This window comes from Oreochromis aureus, unplaced genomic scaffold (genome assembly GCF_013358895.1).
Source record: "Oreochromis aureus strain Israel breed Guangdong unplaced genomic scaffold, ZZ_aureus HiC_scaffold_77, whole genome shotgun sequence".
Lineage (NCBI taxonomy): Eukaryota > Metazoa > Chordata > Actinopteri > Cichliformes > Cichlidae > Oreochromis > Oreochromis aureus.
In genome coordinates, this window is record NW_024108975.1 from 1 (window position 1) to 18,291 (window position 18,291).

Consider the following 18,291-nt stretch of genomic DNA (forward strand, 5'->3'; position numbering starts at 1 on the left):
TTTATGATCAAACTGTTTATTAGAACACCATTCCAGAGTCATTGACATTTCAATAGCAGACAAAATTGTTGCCTCCATAAAATAAATGACATAAAACACCCCTGTAAATCTGTCTCAAAAGACTGAACATTTTGACAGTCATGCTCTGATTCAAGTTTGTTTGTGTTAAAGTGATAGTTTAGGTTTTTTTAAGTATGAAGTACATTGTGAGTGTATTACACACAGTAGACAGCAGTCAGCACATTCCTGCCACCGACACGCACGATAGACTCAGTTTGTTTGTGTGACTTTGGTAAATCTGAACTAACCTGAACTAACACCAAAGTCACCAAATAACACAATTACACTTACTGATCAAGGCAGCAGGAAACCAGCAACTCCTGTGTGCTGTCAGGTAAAATTGCTGTTTTTGTCCATGGACGCTGGTGGGCCAGAGCGATTGAAACAACAAGCAGTAGAACTCTCTTTCCTCACAGAAAAGGCTGTCTGATAGCAAAACAAAGCAGTAAACATATTCTTGATATAATGTACATTTAAACTGACATCAGTTTTATTAGGATGGAGGCTCATCTTGCGTGCCGGTGGCCCCGCCTGCTTCTCCGTGAGGTGGAGCTTACTGACTGCCATCTACTGTGTGTAATACACTCACTATACATATGTACCTCATACAGCCTCACTTCAAAAGACCCGAGCTATCCTTTTAAAGTGCATTATTTTGAACTAGGTGTACTTAATGCTCAACGCTCAACTTTACACCTACTGCCTACTGTACAGTATGTAACACAACACATTGCAAACAACAGTGGAACATTTCCCGCTTAATTTGAGGATAGCCTCACTCTTCACATTTTTAGTACAACAGTTTACTTTTTAGTGACATTACCTTAGGACTGGCTTTCAGATCATCCAGCTCGAGGAATATCTTTTGAAACACTTCAAAAGTGTTTTTCAGTTCTTTGGGTAGCTGAGGTTGAGTGCATATATCAGCCCCATTAGCAAGGCACAGGCTCTGGGTACATCCAGGTCTGCTAGGACTTCTGTTCCTTCAAGTATGATCCTTGCGCTGGCTGGATCAGACGTTGTGGCACCTCTGGTTACAATCTTCATCACTTCATTGGTAATATCCCCGCCACCATCCTGGTAGGTCAGAATCAATATAAATGTTTTAAGTAATCATACTTATACATGAGAGTAACACAAAATAGGGCTGCAACTAACAATTTTCTCGATTATCTGATTAGTTGTTTGGTCCAGAAAATGTCAGAAAATGGTGAAAATGTCAATGTTTCTCAGAGCCCAATATGATGACCTCAAATGTCAAACATATTCAGTTTGCTGTCATAGAGGAGTAAAGAAACCAGAAACCATTCACATTTATGAAGCTGAAACCAGAGAATTTGGACTTCTTTTTCTAAAATAATTACTCAAACCGATCAATCAATTATCAAAATAGTTGCCGATTAATTTAGAAATCAATTAATAATAGATTAGATCGTAGCTCTAATACAAAGTATAGTCATGTCTGATTTACCTGCTCTTTGAAGAGATCCTCCTCCTTTTCCCTGAGATACACCACTAAGCCACGGATAGCGACCTCTCGCCTTCTCTCCACAGAATCGTCCCTGTGAATAAGAAAAAGAATGTCGAACTGCTCTTCGAGGAGGATGGGTTTTTGATAATTACATCCAAAAAAAAAAAAAAAAAAAAAAAGGATTGACTTTATATGGCCTGAACTGTACCAATTATAGATTTCCAGTGATAATCAAAATAATGAATTGATCATTTCAAAGAGCCATTTCTCTGAAATGATCAATTCATGAACTTGAAAAATCCAGGTAACAAATAGAAAAACTGCAAAATCTTGCAAATTACTCTGCCAATCATGATCCACATCACCTATAATTTGTTTTATTATTAAGTATTTATAGTTTTAATTGATATTTGTGCCTCAAGCTCTAAACAATAATTTGACATAGTTGAGTTGTAAACAGCTACCTTTTAAGACTCAATATCACCTATTGGAAAAAAAAAAAAAGTGGATTATCCTATTTGAAATAAACTACATTTCATTTATTCATACCTCTAGCAGCATGTTCTGGATGCGCCGAATGCGCATTTTTGCAGCCCTCCTCTTGAGGACAGCAAGGACATTATTTTCTGAGAGTACTGGTCCAGCTTTGCCATGAATGTTGTCTCCAGGTTAACAGTGGTGATCCTTCTGAATTCTTGGTTTATCTGTATAAAAAAAAAAAGGCACAAATAGGCACAACATGTTAATGTATACAATTTACTTTAAAAGAATACATACTGCAAATTATCTTATGGAAAAATATTTACCTGAACTGCATCAAAAAGAGCAGGCCATCTTTCTTTCAGGTCATTGATTTTTGGTGCTTGATTGACAACTTCCTGCCTGCGAATGGAGAATGTCTTCGCCATTTTGTCACTGATGATCTGACAGTTGTCCCTCTTCCTCACTTCACTGAGGAGCTCCACTCTTCCATATTCCAAACTTTCTTCCGTTTCTCCTTGTGGGTGAGGAGGTAAATAGTTCACTTCTGACTTTTTTGGCTTTTTGACATTCTTTGCAGGTGCTTTCTCATGTAGTCGCTTCTTTCTGAGAGAGTTCACATCAAGTTCAGGGCATCCGAGCCCTCTCAACTTGGTTCTATAGTTGCCCATTTTATATTTTAGTCTCTGTTGCCATCCATAGCATCCATTATATGACCCCGGTTCTTTAAGGCAAGGATGCTTCTGAATCAGCGCCTCAGCAACATCCAGAAACTGTGCGCTTGTTGGGTAGGCAACATACTGAAAGACGCTTTCAGCCAGTCTCTCAAGGATGTCTGGAAGGATTGAGGTAAAGTTGAGTGGAATTCCATCCTTCTTGAAAGCTTCATTTCCTGAGGCAAGCAAAAGCTCTGTGTCATATGCAAAGCGAGGTACAGGAAATTCAGCCGGCCACCGCTGTGATCGCTGAATCCCATGTTCAGGTGATGATAGAATCAGTGTATCCTGGGATCCGGATGAGCAACTGCTTTGGGGAGGACCGACGGCGGTCACTGAAGTACTGACTGAGGTTGCTGAGCTACAGATGGAGGTTTCTGATTCACTTTCAAAGGAAGTGTTCACTTCAGTTAAGTTCAGAGTAAATGTGGGAGGTTCAACAATGTTAACCACTTTTATTGTGTCCTTGTCCTTGATGTCACTTGTTGAGGTAAGACTGAAATATTCCTCTCCAAAATCAGCATCCTTGTAATGCAAAGTAAAGTTCCCTTGAAGCCCAAATGTCTCTCTTACAATGGACTCAAGTTCACCCACAGTCCCAGGGAGGCCATGAGGTAAGTCAAGTTTGCGAATGTCATGGTCCTGAAGAACGATCCTAAGTTTGGTTTGATGAGACATTGGAGCGTCTGTAAGAGAAACCACACGCTTCAGTTTGATTTATAGAATACATCCAGTGTCAACCTTAAGACATTAAGTATCAGAGGTAAATATTACCTTTGATAAGCTAAGGACTTCTCATCACCTTTGAGATATTAGCTTGCATGCAGAAAGGAACTAAGGTAGTGATTACGTCTCTAATCATTATCTCACAGGAAATCCTTATGACATTAAAAGTTAAAATTATGTATATTATTTTTAGTGTTGAGTTTCTCCTAAAAGTTGCTTTATGTTTCCAAATCAAAGATATTTTTTCTTAAGTGATACAACTGCGCTTATGTATCTGCAGTTAACACCCAAAAGAGCAAAATTATATTTTATGTGCTAATGCACACTCAATGTAATGTCATTAAAACAACTAGTTTATGAATGTTACTTAAGATCTTTCCTGTATGCTTTCTACAACATGGCGTTCGCTTCCTCGCCCGCGTTTTTGACTGAACTTTGATACAGGCTGTTCTTCAGCTAGGGCTCAATTAACAAACTTCAATCTCACATAAAAATAACTCTAGGACTTAAACATCAAAATGCATCGATGTTAAACCGAATGTATACTCAGTAACCTACATTTGTTTAGTCATGAATGTAAAACGGCCCAGCCTTTTGCTGGTCAAACCTTCATCAACGCTGCAACGATTTCAAAGTAGAAAGAAGAAAAACGTGTATTACCCTGTCTTTGCAGAGTTAAAACTACTGCTACAGAAGCTCAGTGTCAATTAACACCATTTGGCTGCCACCGTAAAACAAAACTTAACAAAGACTAATGTTACGGTCGAATTACTTCACAAGTTAGCCAGAAGTGTAACGTTATTAGCTTATCACCACCACTCACCGAGGAAGAGTTTAGTGTTGTGTAAAAAGGATTTCTTGCAGTGCGTGTTGATAGAGTTAAAGTTAGAGTTATTAGCTGCTGTGAATAAAACAAGGCAAAAAATTGTACTCACCACAAAGCTTTAACGTTTGATAACGTTCCGTACAAAATGGCGCTTCTCCGCTTTCTCTCTTTGCCTCCGTTTCTTTTCGATCAGTGGTCTGAGAGCACAACATGTCCGGGCAAGTCAGCCTTGTACTCAGCTTTTAAAGGACGCTACGAGATTTTTAAGTTGTATTAACTGAATACACTTTCATGTTAAGTTAACACAGAAATGTCTGTTCAAAATCGATATATTACTGAGCTAAGACTGTTTTCTTTATTTTCATTTCGACCAACTCATTAAATTAAGTTATCAACTGATTACAATGTGTACATGCAACAAACTTAATTTTTTATGCAGAAAAAGCTATTGATTTTAAGCTTTACTTACTAACCCCATGAATCATTTTTTAGAGTGTATGATTTAAATTCAATATATTTAGACTGGTTGACTGAATTTGATCCTGTGTGTGTGTCTCTGTGCTTGTGGGACTTTTGCAGCTGTCCATTTTGCTTTTCCAATTTTTCTATTTAAGTTATTACTATTGTGCTAAGTCATAGCATTTGTGCTGCTTTTCAGTATTTGTGCTAAATACAGCATTTCTGCTAAATCATACTATTTCTGCTATTTTATAAGATTTGTGCTAAATACAGCATTTGTGCTAAATCATACTATTTCTGCTATTTTATAGGATTTGTACTTAATATAATATTTCTGCTTAATTATAGTATTTGTGCTAAAACATAGTATTTCTACTAAACGCAGTATTTCTGGGTAATCATAGTATTTCTATGTATTCCTGCCAGCTCCTCAGGAAGCCAATCCTCTGTGAGGACTGTAATTTTCAAATTGACATATCAAGTCATGCACGGCTTCCCAGCCAGCCAATCATATCTGAGTCCTGGCACATTCAAATTTGCATATTGGGACCTTCATGGCTTCCCAGCCAGCCAATCATATCTGAGTCCTGGCACATTTAAATTTGCATATTGTTCCCTTCATGGCTTCCCAGCCAGCCAATCATATCTGAGTCGTGGCACATTTAAATTTGCATATTGGGACCTTCATGGGTTCTAAGCCCACCATACATCTATGTCATACATCTCTAATATTTCATATTTTTTATTTTAAATGGTCAGCATTTCAAGATTCCCCTATGTCTTCTGAATAAAATGGTCTAAGAATGACTGTTTTAGCCCCTACGGTTAGGAAATTATGGTCATTTGTTTGAGGGGAGTCGTCATTATGAGAAATAGACTGCAAAAGTCCTGTGTCTCTCTGTGCTGCGTGCACCTGTTTTGGCGGGAAAAAGTGCACAGGCTCTCTGATTGGTGGATTCAAATTCAGCAGCTCCCAGGCTGCTTGACTGAGCTAGAAACTGACTCTCTCTCCCCTGTGTGTGTGTGTGTGTGTGTGTGTTGTGTGTGTGTGTGTTTGTGTGTGTGTGTGTGTGTGTGTGTGTGTGTGTGTGTGTGTGAGAGAGAGAGAGAGAGAGAGAGAGAGAGAGAAAGCCTTTTTATGGGATGATCTCATTGTAAGATTCAAATTCAATATATTTAGACTGGTTGACTGAATTGGATCTTGTGTGTGTGTGTGTGTGTGTGTGAGAGAGAGAGAGAGAGAGAGAGAGAGAGAGAGAGAGAAAGCCTTTTTATGGGATGATGTCATTGTAAGATTCAAATTCAATATATTTAGACTGGTTGACTGAATTGGATCTTGTGTGTGTGTGTGTCTGTGTGTGTGACAGAGAGAGAGAGAGAGAGAGCGAGAGAAAGCCTTTTCATGGGATGATGTCATTGTAAGATTCAAATTCAATATATTTAGACTGGTTGACTGAATTGGATCTTGTGTGTGCTTGTGTGTGTGTGTGTGTGTGTGTGTGTGTGTGTGTGTGTGTGTGAGAGAGAGAGAGAGAAAGCCTTTTATGGGATGATCTCATTGTAAGATTCAAATTCAATATATTTAGACTGGTTGACTGAATTGGATCTTGTGTGTGTGTGTGTGTGTGTGTGTGTGTGTGACAGAGAGAGAGAGAGAGAGAGAGAGAGAGAAAGCCTTTTATGGGATGATCTCATTGTAAGATTCAAATTCAATATATTTAGACTGGTTGACTGAATTGGATCCTGTGTGTGTGTGTGTGTGTGTGTGTGTGTGTCTCTGTGCATGTGTGTTTCCATATGTGTCCATATTTGTGATTGTGTGGCTGTTATATATTTTTTATCGATTTTTTTTTCATTTAACAAGTATATTTGAAGGACCCTTAGCATGTTCAGCATTTTTCAGCTGTCCATTTTGCTTTTCCAATTTTTCTGTTTAAGTTATTACTATTGTGCTAAATCATAGCATTTCTGCTGTTTTATAAGATTTTTGCTAAATTTAGTATTTCTGATTAATTATAGTTTTTCTACCAAATCATAGTACAGTATTTTTGCTTTTTATAGGATTTTTATAGGATATTTATATTGCTTGATATAGTATTTCTGCTTATTATAGGATTTGTGCTTAATATAGTATTTCTGCTAAATGTAGTATTTATGCTTAATCATAGTATTTCTATATATTTCTGCCAGGTCCCCAGGCAGCCAATCCTCTGTGAGGACTGAGGCATTCAAATTTACATATCAGGGCCTGCACGGCTTCTCACCCAGCCAATCTTATCTTAGGGATGCAACATTCAAATTTACAAATCAGGGCCTGCACGGCTTCCCAGCCAGCCAATCATATCTGAGGTCTGCCTTTCTTCTCTCGTCATATCTCAGCGACAGATGTACAAAGAGCAATGCAAATCACAGTCAAAGTACACCAAAGTCCGCTGATTCACCCAGTACAAGAATTATGCTTCTAGTCCAACTAGTTTTTGAGTTACACGACGTTTTATAACTCCAAAATACGGCGTTTTTCGCCTCTCACCGCAATCTAATTCTGACTGCTCATCACCCTGTTTTCCAGGCGCTCGCTCTCTTTCCCAATTCTGCAAACATTTATGATTTTAGCAGCTTTTCTAATATGGACCTCAGATTCTTGTTAACACTCCATGGCACAAATACTGTTCCCTTTAGGCTCTGTGTATGTGTGTGTATCAATATTTCTCCCATTTTAAAGTATTACTCCTCCATAATTGTATTTCTGTTAAATCAAAGTACTTTTACTACATCTTAGTACTTCTGCTCAATCATAGTATTTCTGCTAAATCATAGTATTTTTGCCAAATTATGGTTTTTGTGCCAAATCATAACATTTGTTTTATGTTATAGTATTACTACTAAGTGGAGGAATTTCTGTCATGTTACAGTATATGTGCTGATTACAGTATTTCTGCTAAATCATAGTATTTCTACTATATTATATTTTTTCTTTCTAAATATAGCATTTCTGCTATATAATTTTATTTCTGCTATGTTATAATATTTGTGCTAAACCAGAGTATTTCTGCTGAAACATAGTATTTCTGCCAAATGATAGTATTTCTGTCAAATTACAGTATTTGTGCTAAAACATAGTATGTTTTTTTAAATTTCAATATTAATAGTATTTTACAGTGTCTCTGGTAAATCGCAGCATTTCTGCTATGTTGTACTGTTTTTCTAAATCATAGTATTTCTGTAATGTTTAAGAATGTTTGGCTAAATATATTCTTTCTGTTATCTTATACTATTTCTCCTAAATTCTTGTATTTTTGACAAGTTATCGTGTTTCTGGTAAGTTACAATATTTCTGCTAAGTTCTGCTATGCTATTGTATTTCTGCCAAGTATTATGTTTCCTCTAAGATATTGCAGTTCTGCTAAGTTACTACATTTTAGTAAAGTTCCTTTGCTTCTGCAAAGTTTTTACAATTTCTGCAACTTTTCAGCTTTTCAGCTAGTTTCAGCAGAAAGCTTCAGCTTTAAAGCATCCACACTGCATTTTCGCAAGAGGAAATGCAAATTTTTCTAGTTATTCTTCAAGTTGCTTCCCGTGACGTTTTCACCGAGAACTACTTCCACAATTTTTGTGCTATTTTCACCGTTCAAATTTTAAACTATTCTGCTATTTTTGCTCTTTCCGCAATGACTTTTGGTATTTTTTGCTCTTATACTTTTTAAAATATTACGTTTTTTTCCTTTAATTTGTCCCATTGAAATGAATGGGAAACTTCCGCAATTCTGCTAAAACTTACTCTTTTTGAAACTTAACTACGTTCTCATACTTTCGCCTAGAACAACCATTCAAATTTTAAAATGTTCACAAATTATTGGGCTATTCATGAATGATTCAGCTTTTTCATATCTGTTACCGTTTTCATCGTATCCCTCTCTAAGTTTTGAGTTTCATCTTTGTGATTTTCACAAAATACATGCGTTGTTATGGTTGCTATGCAGTTGGTTCTAAGTGAGCCACTGTACCTTTTGCAATTCTCACTTCATGTCCGAACAACTTCTTGCTACTCGGTCAATTTCCCCTCAACCCCCACAAATTATACATCAAAACGTAGGTATTTTTGCTGGCTTTCAGAAAATGTCACTATCATTGTTGTGGGTTTTATAGAATTTTTCCAAATCTCCTCAGACCAACATTAAAGTCTTAAAACTCTCCATAGAAAGTCAATGGAGAGTTTGTTCAAAATCATCGCTGATTTCTGTAATGAGAGGCATTTTCGAATCGCCATATCTCCCCAACGAAGCGAAGTTAAGACATAAGGCTTGTCCCAATATATCTTCAGACACTCCTGACGCTCACAATTCAAAATTTTTTTCTCATCTATTACCATTTGGCCATGAATTGGGTTTGTTTGAGGGTAGGAAATTCGTCCCTCGCTCAGATTTCTTCAGATTTCAAACTCTGAAATGAACCACTTTTTCCTCTCGTCATATCTTTTTAATGGATTTCCACAGAGACCTGAAAATTTCCATGATTGTTCACCAAAGACTGCTGTCTCTTACGGTGAAAGAATGATATTGATACTCCAAATAGATTTAGAGTTAGAAAGCGTTGTTTGAGGGCAAGTCAAGGCAGTTTTGGCTTTGCTCTACTCAGTTATGGTGCATTAGAAGTCAAATATCTTTAATAATTCATATTTTAATGATAAAGTGTCAACACTTTAAGATTCCCCATCTCTTCTGAACAAAACGGTGTAAGAATGACCGTTTCTAGCCCCACGGTTAGGAAATTATGGCCATTTGTTTGAGAGGAATCCTCACTATGAGAAATTCACTGCAGAAATCCTGTCTCTGTGCTCTGTGTGTAAAACGGCTGCACCTGTTTTGGCGGGAAAAAGTACACAGCCTCTGATTGGTGGATTCAAATTTAGCAGCTCCCAGGCTGCTTGACTGACCTAGAAACTTGCTTGTCTCTCCCTGTGTGTGTGTGTGTGTGTGTGTGTGTGTGTGTGTGTGTGTGTGTGTGTGTGTGTGTGTGTGAGAGAGAGAGAGAGAGGAGGGGGCGAGAGAGAGTTTTATGGGAGCATCTTATTATATGATTTAAATTCAATATATTTAGACTGGTTGACTGAATTTGATCCTGTGTGTGTCTCTCTGTGCATGTGTGTTTCCATATGTGTCCATATTTGTGATTGTGTCACTGTTATACTTTTTTTTGCTGATTTTTTCATTTAACAATTACATTTGAGGGACCCTTAGCATGTTCAGGATTCTTTCAGCTGTCCATTTTGCTTTTCCAATTTTTCTATTTAAGTTATTACTATTGTGTTGAGTCATAGCATTTCTGCTGCTTTTCAGTATTTGTGCTAAATACAGCATTTCTGCAAAATCATACTATGTCTGCTATTTTATGAGATTTGTGCTAAATACAGCATTTCTGCTAAATCATACTCTTTCTGCTATTTCATAAGATTTGTGCTAAATATAGTGTTTCTGCTATTTCTGCCAAATTTAGTATTTTTGATTAATTAGGTTTTTCTACCAAATCATAGTACAGTTTTACTGCTTTTTATAGGATTTTTAGAGGATATTTATATTGCTTAATATAGTATTTCTGCTTTTTATAGGATTTGTGCTTAATATAGTTTTTCTAAAAAAATGTAGTATTTATGCTTAATCATACTATTTCTATATATTTCTGCCAGGTCCCCAGGCAGCTAATCCTCTGTGAGGACTGATACATACAAATACATATCAGGGCCTGCACGGCTTCCCAGCCAGCCAATCATATCTGGGTCTGCCCTTTCTTCTCTCGTCATATCTCAGCGACAGATGTACAAAGAGCAATGCAAATCACAGTCAAAGTACACGAACGCACGCTGATTCACCCAGTACAAGAATTATGCTTCTAGTCCACCTAGTTTTTGAGTTACACGACGTTTTGTAACTGCAAAAACGGCGTTTTCGCCTCTCACCGCAATCTGATTCTGACTGCTCATCACCCTGTTTTCCAGGCGCGCTCTCTTTCCCAGTGGCGCAGTTGGTAATGACACAGGTCTGCAACCCAAAGGTCGTGGGTTCAATTACACCTTGGGCAACATGTGTTTTTTTCCTACAAATTAATACACTATCACAGACCACTAATTCATATTCATCATTTATTACAATTCTGCAACCTTTTATGATTTTAGCAGCTTTTGTAATATGGACCTCAGATTCTTGTTAACACTCCATGGCACAAATACTATTCCCTTTAGGCTGTGTGTGTGTGTGTGTGTGTGTGTGTGTGTGTGTGTGTGTGTGTGTGTGTGTGAGAGAGAGAGAGAGAGAGAGAGAGAGCCCTTTGATGGGAGCATCTTATTATATCACTTAAATTCAATATATTTAGACTGGTTCACTGAATTTGGTCCTGTGTGTGTCTCTCTGTGCATGTGTGTTTCCATATGTGCCCATATTTGTGATTGTGTGACTGTTATACTTTTTTTGCTGATTTTTCTTTTCAATTAACAATTAGATTTGAGGGACCCGTAGCATGTTCAGGATTTTTCCAGCTGTCCATTTTGCTTTTCCAATTTTTCTATAAGTTATTACTGTTGTGCTAAGTCATAGCATTTCTGCTGCTTTTCAGTATTTGTGCTAAATACAGCATTTCTGCTAAATCATACTATTTCTGCTATTTCATGAGATTTGTGCCAAATACAGCATTTCTGCTAAATCATACTATTTCTGCTATTTCATAAGATTTGTACTAAATATAGTGTTTCTGCCAAATATAGTATTTCTGCTTAATTATAGTATTTCTGCCATTTTATAGTATTTGTGCTAAAACATAGTATTTCTACTAAATATAGTATTTATGCTTAATCATACTATTTGTATATATTTCTGCCAGGTCCCCAGGCAGCTAATCCTCTGTGAGGACTGATACATATAAAATTTACATATCAGGGCCTGCACGGCTTCCCAGCCAGCCAATCATATCTGAGGTCTGCCCTTTCTTCTCTCGTCATATCTCAGCGACAGATGTACAAAGAGCAATGCAAATCACAGTCAAAGCACACGAAAGTACGCTGATTCACCCAGTACAAGAATTATGCTTCTAGTGCACCTAGTTTTTGAGTTACATGACGTTTTGTAACTCCAAAAACTGTGTTTTTTCTCTCACCGCAATCTAATTCTGACTGCTCATCACCCTGTTTTCCAGGCGCCGCTCTCTTTCCCAGTGGCGCAGTTGGTAATAACACAGGTCTGCAACCCAAAGGTCGTGGGTTCAATTACACCTTGGGCAACATGTTTTTTTCCCTACAAATTAATACACTATCACAGACCAGTAATTGATATTCATCATTTATTACAATTCTGCAAACTTTTATGATTTTAGCAGCTTTTCTAATATGGACCTCAGATTCTTGTTAACACTCCATGGCACAAATACTCTTCCCTTTAGGCTCTGTGTGTGTGTGTGTGTATCAATATTTCTCCCATTTTAAAGTATTACTCCTCCATAATTGTATTTCTGTTAAATCAAAGTACTTTTACTACATCTTAGTACTTCTGCTCAATCATAGTATTTCTGCTAAATCATAGTATTTTGCCAAATTATGGTTTTTGTGCCAAATCATAACATTTGTTTTATGTTACAGTATTACTAAGTGGAGGAATTTCTGTCATGTTACAGTATATGTGCTGATTACAGTATTTCTGCTAAATCATAGTATTTCTACTATATTATATTTTTCTTTTCTAAATATAGCATTTCTGCTATATAATTGTATTACTGCTATGTTATAATATTTGTGCTAAACCAGAGTATTTCTGCTGAAACATAGTATTTCTGCCGAATGATAGTATTTCTGTCAAATTACAGTATTTTTGCTAAAACATAGTATTTAAAAAAAAATTCAATATTAATAGTAAATTACAGTGTCTCTGGTAAATCGCAGCATTTCTGCTATGTTGTACTGTTTTTCTAAATCATAGTATTTCTGTAATGTTTAAGAATGTTTGGCTAAATATATTCTTTCTGTTATCTTATACTATTTCTCCTAAATTCTTGTATTTTTGAGAAGTTATCGTGTTTCTGGTAAGTTACAATATTTCTGCTAAGTTCTGCTATGCTATTGTATTTCTGCCAAGTATTATGTTTCCTCTAAGATATTGCAGTTCTGCTAAGTTACTACATTTTAGCAAAGTTCCTTTTCTTCTGCAAAGTTTTTACAAATTCTGCAACTTTTCAGCTTTTCTGCTAGTTTCAGCAGACAGCTTCAGCATTACAGCATCCACACTGCATTTTCGCAGGAAATGCAAATTTTTCTAGTTGTGTGGATGCTGGAGGCATCCACACTATTGAGTTCCTGTTTCTCTTTATTCTTTATTATTATTATTATTATTCTTCAAGTTGCTTCCGACGTTTCAGCAGAGAACTACTTCCACAATTTTTGTGCTATTTTCACCGCTCAAATTTTAAACTATTCTGCTATTTTTGCTCTTTCCGCAATGACTTTTGGTATTTTCTGCTGTTATACTTTTTAAAATATTAAGCTTTTTTCCTTTAATTTGTCCCATTGAAATGAATGGGAAATTTACAAAATTCTGCTAAAACTTGCTTGTTTTTGAAACTTAACTACTTCCTCACACTTTCGCCTAGAACAACCATTCAAACTTTAAAATGTTCACAAATTATTGGGCTATTCATTAATGATTCAGCTTTTTCATATCTGTTACCATTTTCATCTTATCCTCTTTAAGTTTTGAGTTGCAAAATTGTGATTTTTCACAAAATACATGCGTTGTTATGGTTGCTATGCAGTTGGTTCTAAGTGAGCCACTGTACCTTTGGCAATTTTCTCTTCATGTCCGAACAACTTCTTGCTACTCGCTCAATTTTCACTCAACTTCCACAAATTATACATCAAAACATAGGTATTTTTGCTGGCTTTCAGAAAATGTCACTATCATTGTTGTGGGATTTATAGAATTTTGGCAAATCTCCTCAGACCAACACAAAGTCTCAAAAATCCCCATAGAAAGTCAATGGAGAGTTCGTTTAAAATCACCGCTGGATTTCTGTAACGAGAGGCATTTTCGAATCGTCATATCTCCTTAACGAAGCGAAGTTAAGACATGAGGCTTGTGCCAATATATCTTCAGACACTCCTGACGCTCACAATTCAAGAATTTTTTCTCATCTATTATAGTTTGGCCATGAATTGGGTTTGTTTGAGGGTAGGAAATTTGTCCCTCGCTCAGATTTCTTCAGATTTCCAACTCTGGAAATGAGGCACTTTTTTCTCTCGTCATATCTTTTTGATAGATTTCCACAGAGACCTGAAAATTTCCATGACTGTTCACCAAAGCCTGCTGTCTCGTACACGGTGAAAGAATGATATCGATACTCAAATAGATTTAGAGTTACAAAGCGTTGTTTGAGGGCAAGTCAAGGCAGATTTGCTTCGCCTCTACTCAGTTATGGTGCATTACAAGTCAAATATCTTCAATAATTCACATTTTAGTGATAAATTGTCAACACTTTAAGATTCCCCCATCTCTTCTGAACAAAACGGTGTAAGAATGACTGTTCTAGCCCCTACGGTTAGGAAATTATAGCCATTTGTTTGAGGGGAATCCTGACTATGAAAAATAGACAGCACAAATCCTGTCTCTGTGCTCTGTGTGTGTAAAACGGCTGCACCTGTTTTGGCGGGAAAAAGTACACAGCCTCTCTGATTGGTGGATTCAAATTTAGCAGCTCCCAGGCTGCTTGACTGACCTAGAAACTTGCTTGTCTCTCCTGTGTGTGTGTGTGTGTGTGTGTGTGTGTGTGTGTGTGTGTGTGTGTGACAGAGAGAGAGAAAGAGGGGCGAGAGAGTTTTTATGGGAGCATCTTATTGTATGATTTAAATTCAATATATTTAGACTGGTTGACTGAATTTGATCCTGTGTGTCTCTGTACATGTGTGTTTCCATATGTGTACATATTTGTGATTGTGTGACTGTTATACTTGTTTTTTGCTGATCTTTTTTTCATTTAACAAGTACATTTGAGGGACCCTTAGCATGTTCAGGATTTTTTCAGCTGTCCATTTTGCTTTTCCGATTTTTCTATTTAAGTTATTACTATTGTGCTAAGTCATAGCATTTCTGCTGCTTTTCAGTATTTGTGCTAAATACAGCATTTCTGCTAAATCATACTATTTCTGCTATTTTATGGGATTTGTGCTTAATACAGCATTTCTGCTACATCATATTATTTCTGCTATTTGATAAGATTTGTGCTAAATATAGTATTTTTTAAAAAATAGTATTTCTGCCAAATACAGTATTTCTGCTTAATTATAGTATTTCTGCCATTTTATAGTATTTGTGCTAAAACATAGTATTTCTACTAAATGTAGTATTTATGCTTAATCATACTATTTCTATATATTTCTGCCAGGTCCCCAGGCAGCTAATCCTCTGTGAGGACTGATACATACAAATACATATCAGGGCCTGCACGGCTTCCCAGCCAGCCAATCATATCTGAGGTCTGCCCTTTCTTCTCTCGTCATATCTCAGCGACAGATGTACAAAGAGCAATGCAAATCACAGTCAAAGTACACCAAAGTCCGCTGATTCACCCAGTACAAGAATTATGCTTCTAGTCCACCTAGTTTTTGAGTTACATGACGTTTTGTAACTCCAAAACGGCGTTTGTTCGCCTCACTGCAATCTAATTCTGAGTGGTCATCACCCTGTTTTCCAGGCAGCACTCTTTCCCAGTGGAGTAGTTGGTAATGACACAGGTCTGCAACCCAAAGGTCATGGGTTCAATTACACCTTGGGCAACATGTGTTTTTTCCTACAAATTAATACACTATCACAGATCACTAATTCATATTCATCATTTATTACAATTCTGCAAACTTTTATGACTTTAGCAGCTTTTCTAATATGGAGCTCAGATTCTTGTTAACACTCCATGGCACAAATACTGTTCCCTTTAGGCTCTGTGTATGTGTGTGTGTATCAATATTTCTCCCATTTTAAAGTATTACTCCTCCATAATTGTATTTCTGTTAAATCAAAGTACTTTTACTACATCTTAGTACTTCTGCTCAATCATAGTATTTCTGCTAAATCATAGTATTTTGCCAAATTATGGTTTTTGTGCCAAATCATAACATTTGTTTTATGTTATAGTATTACTACTAAGTGGAGGAATTTCTGTCATGTTATAGTATATGTGCTGACTACAGTATTTCTGCTAAATCATAGTATTTCTACTATATTATATTTTTCTTTCTAAATATAGCATTTCTGCTATATAATTGTATTTCTGCTATATTATAATATTTGTGCTAAACCAGAGTATTTCTGCTGAAACATAGTATTTCTACCAAATGATAGTATTTCTGTCAAATTACAGTATTTGTGCTAAAACATAGTACTTTTTTTTTTAAATTTCAATATTAATAGTATATTACAGTGTCTCTGATAAATCGCAGCATTTCTGCTATGTTGTACTGTTTTTCTAAATCATAGTATTTCTGTAATGTTTGAGAATGTTTGGCTAAATATATTCTTTCTGTTATCTTATACTATTTCTCCTAAATTCTTGTATTTTTGAGAAGTTATCGTGTTTCTGGTAAGTTACAATATTTCTGCTAAGTTCTGCTATGCTATTGTATTTCTGCCAAGTATTATGTTTCCTCTAAGATATTACAGTTCTGCTAAGTTACTACATTTTAGCAAAGTTCCTTTGCTTCTGCAAAGTTTTTACAAATTCTGCAACTTTTCAGCTTTTTCTGCTAGTTTCAGCAGACAGCTTCAGCATTACAGCATCCACACTGCATTTTCGCAGGAAATGCAAATTTTTCTAGTTCTTTATACTTTATTCTTCAAGTTGCTTCCGTACGTTTTTTGGACCTTATCTACTTCCACAATTTTCAGCCGATTTTTGCCGTTCAAATTTTAAACTATTCTGCTTTTTCTGCTAATTCCGGCTATGACTTTTGGTATTTTTTGCTGTTATACTTTTTAAAATATTAAGCTTTTCATGCTTTTTTTTGTCCCATTGAAATGAATGGAAAACTTCCAAAATTCAGCTAAAACTTGCCTGTTTTTGAAACTTAACTACTTTTTCCTACTTTCACGTAGAACAACCATTCAAACTTTAAAATGTTCTCAGATTATTGGGCTATTCCTGTCTGATTCAGCTTTTTCATATCTGTTACCGTTTTCATCTTATCCCTCTTTTAGTTTTGAGTTGCAAAATTATGATTTTTCAGAAAATACATGCGTTGTTATGGTTGCTATGCAGTTGGTTCTAAGTGAGCCACTGTAGGTTTCGGAGTCTTCTCTTCATGTCCGAACAACTTCTTGCTACTTGCTCAATTTTCACTCAACTTCCACAAATTATGCATCAAAACGTAGGTATTTTTGCTGGCTTTCAGAAAATGTCACCATCATTGTTGTGAGATTTATAGAATTATGGCAAATCTCCTCAGACCAACACAAAGTCGCAAAACTCTCCATAGAAAGTCAATGGAGAGTTTGTTCAAAATCATCGCTTGATTTCTGTAATGAGAGGCATATTCGAATCGTCATATCTCCTTAACGAAGCGAAGTTAAGACATGAGGCTTGTCCCCGTATATCTTCAGACACTCCTGACGCTCACAATTCAAGAATTTTTTTCTCACCTATTACCGTTCTGAAATGAGTTACACTTGTTTGAGGGTAGGAAATTCGTCCTTCGCTCAGATTTCTTCAGATTTCAACCTCTGGAAATGAGGCAATTTTTTCTCTCGTCATATCTTTTTGATGGATTTCCACAGAGACCTGAAAATTTCCATGACTGTTCACCAAAGCCTGCTGTCTCTTACGGTGAAAGAATGATATCGATACTCCAAATAGATTTAGAGTTAGAAAGCGTTGTTTGAGGGCAAGTCAAGGCAGTTTTCGCTTGCCTCTACTCAGTTATGGTGCATTACAAGTCAAATATCTTTAATAATTCATATTTTAATGATAAATTGTCAACACTTTAAGATTCCCCCATCTCTTCTGAACAAAACGGTGTAAGAATGACCGTTCTAGCCCCTACGGTTAGGAAATTATGGCCATTTGTTTGAGGGGAGTCGTCATTATGAGAAATAGACAGCAAAAATCCTGTGTCTCTCTGTGCTGTGTGTGTGTAAAAACAGGTGCACCTGTTTTGGCGGGAAAAAGTACACAGCCTCTCTGATTGGTGGATTCAAATTGAGCAGCTCCCAGGCTGTTTGACTGACCTAGGAACTTGATTTTCTCTGTGTGTGTGTGTGTGTGTGTGTGTGTGTGTGTGAGAGAGAGAGAGAGAGAGAGAGAGAAGAGAGGGCGAGAGAGAGTTTTTATGGGAGCATCTCATTGTATGATTGAAATTCAATATATTTAGACTGGTTGACTGAATTTGATCCTGTGTGTCTCTCTGTGCTTGTGTGTTTCCATATGTGTCCATATTTGTGATTGTGTGACTACTGTTTTTGCTGATTTATTCTTTTTTCAACTAACAATTAGATTTGAGGGACCCTTAGCATGTTCAGCATTTTTTCAGCTGTTCA